General features: G+C 40.2%; 1 pseudogene; it reads left to right on the top strand.

Annotated features, from left to right (window-relative positions):
• Positions 1 to 6,204: 6,204 nt before the first annotated feature.
• LOC135052416 (5S ribosomal RNA) lies at positions 6,205 to 6,323 on the top strand (annotated as a pseudogene).
• Positions 6,324 to 7,459: the final 1,136 nt, after the last annotated feature.

Here is a 7,459-nt window from a genome sequence, read left to right on the forward strand (position 1 = left end):
ATTTTGGTGTTAAACATCTGTTCTTCTTTTAGCTTCCATCGGGTTTCATCTAGAACCTCCAACAACTGATAAATATGTTTAGACCTGTCCAGTGCTATATGTCTTATCACCTCTATCGGGGTCTGTAGATCCACTGGGCTATCTCTTCTTGTTGGTTCCTCAATGGAAGTTGGAAACAGGGAAAGCAGGTCCTTCTGTTGATCTTTTGGAAGAGCTAATACTAATTGTCCATGTTTCTTATAATCCTCAGCTATTTGCTTTAGCACAGTTTCTAATCTCTGTATACCTACATCTATCTTCACTTCCCCTGGAACTCTCTCTTTCAGTGGTAGAACATTCTTATCTCCATTCATTCCATAATCCATGTTAGCGACCAAAGTATGAGCAAGGTTGTCACTAACACCTCCCTCACTATCCTTTAGGTGGGGATCAAGTCTGACTTTCTTGTCCTTTGATTTTTTCTTTCTCTTCTCCAACTCTACAGGGACATCTAATATTTTTTCATTTTTCACACCTAGGTTATTTACAAAAGTTCCCACAAACTTGCATGTCACCTCTTCCTTTAAGCCTGGTCCCTTATGGTACTCTTGTTTGTCCATACTTTTACATTCTCTATTGGCTTCAACTCTCCCAACTGATACAGCAATGGCTTTATGTCCAACCTTCTCCCTGTTCCTTTGCTTCTTTCCCATATTTGTATTTTATTTTTAGGGATGTGAGGACTTTATCAATAATAATTAATGGCAGCTGACACCTGTGGTGTAACAGGGCCTGAGTGTAACTTCTATCTCACGCGGTGCCTCCAAATGTAACCCTACCCTCAATACCTTGAACGAGAGCTGTCTATGTATTCTATTAAGGGATGGTTACCTAATAGCTGTGCCTCCACTCAAGCTATGTGTAGTATTTAACTACCGTTAAGGCTTGCTTGAGTAAGCCTGATCTCTATCCTTAGGGGATGATTCCCTTATATCATAGATATATTATCTAATATACCTGTCTCTTTCTTCCTGGATCTTCAGATCAACTTCCAGACGGACCAGACACACATGGAAAGTATAACACTTTAATGACCAGTACCAAATGGATTAAGTATACAATAACATTTCATCAATTACACATTCCCCTTTAAGTCATTAATCCATGCTAACCCCCGGTCAATTAGGCCTATACACAGTACCTGCATGCAATACAACAAATCCTTTTTCTTTTCAAGACACCCTTAGGTGTTAGAGTGACCCGGGTACTCTTAATATGATAGTGCACTATAAGGGCCCATAAACTTCCTAAAAATAACAGCAGTTAATACAGAATGTCTGACACTATGTTTTAGTATCAACTATCAGTTCTCCCTTCAGTTAAAGAGAAAGATGTTTGGCTCAGTCTACTTATGGTAGCGATTACTTTCTCCTATAAGGTTACTTATAGTTCCTCCTTGGCAGATAACAGAAAGTATCTATTTAGCTCATAGATAGTAACATCAACAGTTGATTACCAAGGAATCTGTATCCTTTCCTCAGTAAAAATGTTACCGTAGTTGTCCAGTATTAAACTAAACTCCTAAGAAGCTGGTATGATAAACCTTTGTTATGCTGCGTCCTTGTGTCCATTTGAAGTAGCTGATGCTTTCTATATTTCAGAGCATATATAGCTTTTCGATTCCTGTATGCCTCAAATTATTGTTGTCTCTTAGGATGAGTCTATATTAAATATATCTGCAAGAGATGGTTTCTCTTATCATAGTCACAGCGAGCTCAAATCCTTTAACTTTAAAACTAATAGTCTCTTACGTGTCAGTCCTTCTTACGGGTTCACGAATATACATATAACACAGTTGTATTAAAGTGCCACAAGCTAGTCCTTGAATCGGGATGATAGTCTAATCCTTTGTGGCTAAGAGGCTTTAACATCCATCCAATGTCACTGTAGTATGGCTACCTTTAATGTCCTTGCCTCTAATTCTGCTAATTCAGGGGCATAAATACACACATTAGGTGGCAGCTTTAGGGTGTTACTTTCTATTTAGCGCTGCGGAACAATGTCTCTGGCTCTCCTTTGACTGATGTGATGCTGATATATGGGGGAGCTTTAAAACTATTTATGAAGCGTTAAACAGTTCAAGTTTCACTCCACTCCTCCTGTTACATATATATATCCAGTGCTTTCTACCTTCTCCTTAGCACTATGATTAAGCCATACATGGAACTGTCATTATAGGTCACTCTGACTACTGTGACCCATTACTGTCCTCCTGCTTAATAGCCATTATTGCGGCCTAGCCCTGGAGTCCTTAGTCCCAATATGAAATTGACTATGTACAATAGTCACCTATGGCTTGCTGTGCTTAGTGTAGGGGTAATATAAATGGCTGGATTATGCACTCACACTTCTACGATCTAGTGATGCTGCTGCAGACACTCCCCCGACTCCTCCCTTACACTTACAGCCACACAGAATGGAGCCTCTGCTGCTGGTCCTGGCTTCTTTGTTGTGGCTGTCAGAGTCTGTGCCGGTAATAGGAGGAACCCTCTCTGTCTCCCTGTCATAGGTGCGCCCTTCCAATACTGCTGGGTGAGTTGACTAGCGCTGATGCCGGGTTCTGTGAACAGTGCTGAGTCTCAATGCTGCTGTCACCACCTTTACAGTAAGGAAGCCCTGTTCTGGCTACACACACTAAGCCCCCTCTGGCCGCCGCAATGTATACCGCTCAGCTCTAATGCGAGCGACGGCCGGAGCAGCAAAAAACTATGTCCTCTCACCAAGGGATATGCAGTCTCTCCCTCAGCTACACTCACAGCACCTCTCCACCCCTCTCTAGTAGTCACATGACCCACTCTGAGGTGATGCCCCGCCCACTGGCAATCACCCCACTAGGTGATTAACAGTTAGGAGCACAAGGACATTAACCCTTTAGATACACTGTGAAACCATAAAATAAGCCTTCATTGTATTCACCACTACATTTACATCAATGTATATACAATTACATATATGTGAACTGTATTATTTACCTCAAAACATGCATACAGTATTACAACATCCATTAACTTTTATATGAATAATATATATGCTTATACTCCATTTTAGTCACCATATTATAACTACCTCAGTATAAGTGTTGTTTAAACCCTAAATCAGGGTTACATTTATGTAATAAATTGCATTACAGATTTAAAGCAGTATATTATTTTTTATATATACAATCTAATATGTCCAAATGATAGTAATCTACCTGAAGACCATTGTCACTAGTAATCCCTATTTTTGTTATTATTCTTTGATTTTTAAATTTTTTTACTTTGATATAATTCATTTAGTATTCTTGTTTTGATTTTATTTTTTGTTTTTAAAAATTCTTTCAGTTTTTGATATATACCAGTAAATTAGTCTCCTAACGTGTGTGGTAATGCTCCAACTCCAAATCCTGGACTGAATAACCATAACTCGGAACAAATACTGACATCTGTACAATAATGTGTTAGAACACACTAGCATAATAGAAATTGAACTGCTGGGAGTAATGTCTATGGAAAAATAGTTTATAAGTCTAATTAATCTAATTATCTGGAAATATCCTATAGGAATTACCATTAAAATATATATCCTTTGGAGGGTGATTAGAAGTCCTATCCCTTTTGGAGGATATTAAGGACGAATCATGGTGCATTGAATGGTCACAATATAAAATAAAAACACCTAGAAGGAAGTGTATACTGCTGCCGAGTTTTAGAACCCACAGTCAATCTGGAGCAGATGCCTTTGTTTTGGTATTATTTATTTTGGTAATATTTTATTATTGTAAGCCGTGTACCCTCTGCTGTATCTGGCCGGCCTTAACCTAACTACAAGTTGGAATGGCGCTCAAGCCCATGGAATAGGTGCACGTGTAACCCAGGGATCTCTAAGTGCACACTAATCCACTTGTGAAAAAGGGCTGCTGAACCATGTGGAATTGGACCGCTCCTCCGCGCTCAACACAATTACTCAACTGAGCCTACTACTGGAGATGTCACATGGGGTTTTAATTTATTGGACCTACTGTCCAGCTGTATTTTCAGGCAAACTAATATATTTCTAGAGGATCAGAACTAGTGCCCACCTAACAAGGGGTTACTCAAGTGGCCGGGGCCTAGAGCTGCTCTAACTACAGAGGACTCGGGTCCATCTAGCTGCCACTTATAATGATCTGGGCCTAATACCCAGTTCACCTGAGTTTAGGAGGCAAGCCTTGATTGGCTCACCGTGGCTGCTCTGGATTAGCTGCCAACTTGTAAACCGTGATTGGCTCACAAGTGGCACCAATTTCAAATTGCTGCTGCCCCATTGGAAGAGCTTGAATCCTTTCAGATGCATGCTCGTCCATGCTGGCCCGCAGCTCCACCGTCATGGCACCTTCCACCGATATTTGTTATTCATTTCGGTGGAGGGGAAGAGGCCAAATGTGGTGCCCCACTAATCCCTGTGATATTTATGTATACAGTAGGTATGCACATTTATGTGAAAACTTGATATTTCATCACTGATAAGGGTTAATGTACATTTTTTTCAAGTGCTTTTGCTTGCTCTGTGTGCTATCCTCCTTTCTTCCCATGGAGGGGAGGAAATGACTCCTTCCACGCAGGAGGGCTGTGTAAAATATAGGGGTCTAGAAGAAGGGACTTTCCCACTGGATTTAAAATGGAGAGTCTTGCCTGAATAAGTGATTATCGTACAAGGTAGATGTGATTCCGCACCAGTAATCTAAAGGTTCTACAAGATAATTACCAAAGATGATGTTCAAAGATAATATAGTACCAGAATGAAGTATGATTATACACGTGTAATTCGTGTTGTAATTAAAGAGTCTGGTGGTGCACTAAGGAAAAAGAAAAGTACAGAAGACTCTTGTGTGGGTGCACTCTTGTTTTAGAAATTAGTTAATATGATGATATTAAAACATAACTTTTATTCGTTAATTACTCTAAGAAAAAATCCACCAAATTAAGTTCTGGGAGAAAAAAAATGAAAAAAAAAATATATATTGCTAATTATGAGTATAGTTCAGCTCATCTGCATCTCTAAGGGATGCTATATTTGTTAACGTGGCTGGTTCGACCTACCTGGTGGGGTATATGTATACTGCACCAAGGTTGAAGTTTGTGAAAAAATATATATTGTAAATAAAAAAAATAAAAATTGGAAATGTTCTGGTTAGTCTATATAGGTAGACTACAGGAGGGATGTAGACACTCTTGCTCTGGATCATGACTGTGACACTTTAATTAATATTTGGAAGAGATTCTCAATATCCTCCCCCCCTCTCTTTAACAGACATCCCCCACCCCCTTCTTTTCTTTCTAAACAGCCTATCTTTTCCCAGCACTAAAAATGTTATATTACAATTGTTATCTGCATGCTGGTTTTTGAATTTTGAATTGGTAATTATACCTAATTAAGCGGTATCTGCAGGGGTCTGCCTACCCACTTACTCCTCATGGCAATTATACCTAATTAAGCGATATCCGCAGGGGTCTGTCTACCCACTTACTCCTTATATTTCCAACAGGATTATTCTTCAAAAATACCATGCTTTTGCTTACCAGTATATATCTGTGGCTTTGCACAAGTACTCAGACCTAATCAGGTCGATCTAGGGACATAGACAGAATACCACACTGTTATCCTTCTTTAATTCAATTCCCAGTTGTGCTACGAGTTACAAGCAGCAAATTTTTGGTCTTTTTCCTATTAACATATCTGCTCCCTCAATGTGACCACACACATATATTTTTCTAAAATGAGTAATCACAGAATATATCCATCAGCTATATTTGATTTGGCCTAGGCCTAATTACTCATCACTCTGGCTGTGATACCTATATACTCATTCTAGATCTGATGACCAGGGACCGTATCCAACATTGTCAGCCAATTTGGCCATTATCTAGTTTCATACTCCTTTGATAGCATCCTGTAGTGTATAACAAGCAAACATCTGTCACTATCCCCTCACAGCTCCCCTCTCTTTTTCTTCTTCCCCTCATTCTTCCTTCTTTATTCCTTTTTCTTTTTTCTGCAGACTCTCATCCATGATCCACAGGTCATCCTGTGCCTAACATAGACAGCAGATCCGCCTCGTTTTCTATCTCCCCCCCATACATGTCTTTCTTTCCCCACCCTATATAGGTGCACTCTCATTGGTGAGTCGGCTATAGCAGACACAGGAATTACTACCATACCCCACCGACTGAGCCCGATCTCGTCCGATCTTGGAAGCAAAACGGTGGTGGGCTGGATCAGTATCTGTGAGGGTGACCCCCAGAGAATACCCGGTGTTGTAATTCATGACCTGCTCGACTCCAAGCCAACAGCAGGATCACCACTTTCTCTCCAATCATTTCTTTTTCTGCACTATATCCTTATTCTAAGTACCGTCTGTCCTGATATGTCATAGATCGGAATTGGTCCAATACTAATCAGGATCTATACTCCTCTTATTAATTGGGTTTCGATGACCCCCAGAGGTCCCATTAATACAAGCAGAGCTTGTACTGGTTGGATAGGAACAGGGTGTAGAGCAAGAGTGTCTACATCCCTCCTGTAGTCTACCTATATAGACTAACCAGAACATTTCCAATTTTTTTATTTACAATATATATTTTTTCACAAACTTCAACCTTGGTGCAGTATACATATACCCCACCAGGTAGGTCGAACCAGCCACGTTAACAAATATAGCATCCCTTAGAGATGCAGATGAGCTGAACTATACTCATAATTAGCAATATATATATATTTTTTTTTTTTTTTCAGAACTTAATTTGGTGGATTTTTTCTTAGAGTAATTAACGAATAAAAGTTATGTTTTAATATCATCATATTAACTAATTTCTAAAACAAAAGTGCACCCACACAAGAGTCTTCTGTACTTTTCTTTTTCCTGAATAAGTGATTGACAGGTGCCAATGACAGGTGATTGTGGTGATAAAGGCAGTGACACATGTAAAGCATGAGCAGAGAGGTTAAATAGAGGAGCATCCAGACCATTAGAAAAGGGCTGAGTAGGGATGGCCATTGGTGTGATGGCAACCATCAATGAAAAACAAGAGAGGGTTCATTGATGGTAATGAAACAATGTGAAGACGTGCCATTGCTGGTTCCTACCATCTGTGTTTATAGCATGTGTGCCATAGATTCCCGAATACCAGATGGCTCTGTATAATGAGTGCTGATCCGTGAGCCTGGAGGGAATGTGAGGGGCCAGTGTCAGGGCTGCAGCAGTAGACAGGCGGGCTGCGTATGTTGTGTTACTTACTTTTTTTAACTTTTACATACTGTAAGCAACTGTCCCTTGTAATAGACTCACTGACCGAAACCACCACCCCCACGATGGATCACCTGGTGTCCATGGATTGTGCGGCACAGCAGTCATGGAGGTTTGCCAGCCCATGGCCCCAACCCACCCAATCTTGGAACACGC

Source organism: Pseudophryne corroboree, chromosome 2, assembly GCF_028390025.1.
Source record: "Pseudophryne corroboree isolate aPseCor3 chromosome 2, aPseCor3.hap2, whole genome shotgun sequence".
In the NCBI taxonomy this organism is placed as follows: Eukaryota; Metazoa; Chordata; class Amphibia; order Anura; family Myobatrachidae; genus Pseudophryne; species Pseudophryne corroboree.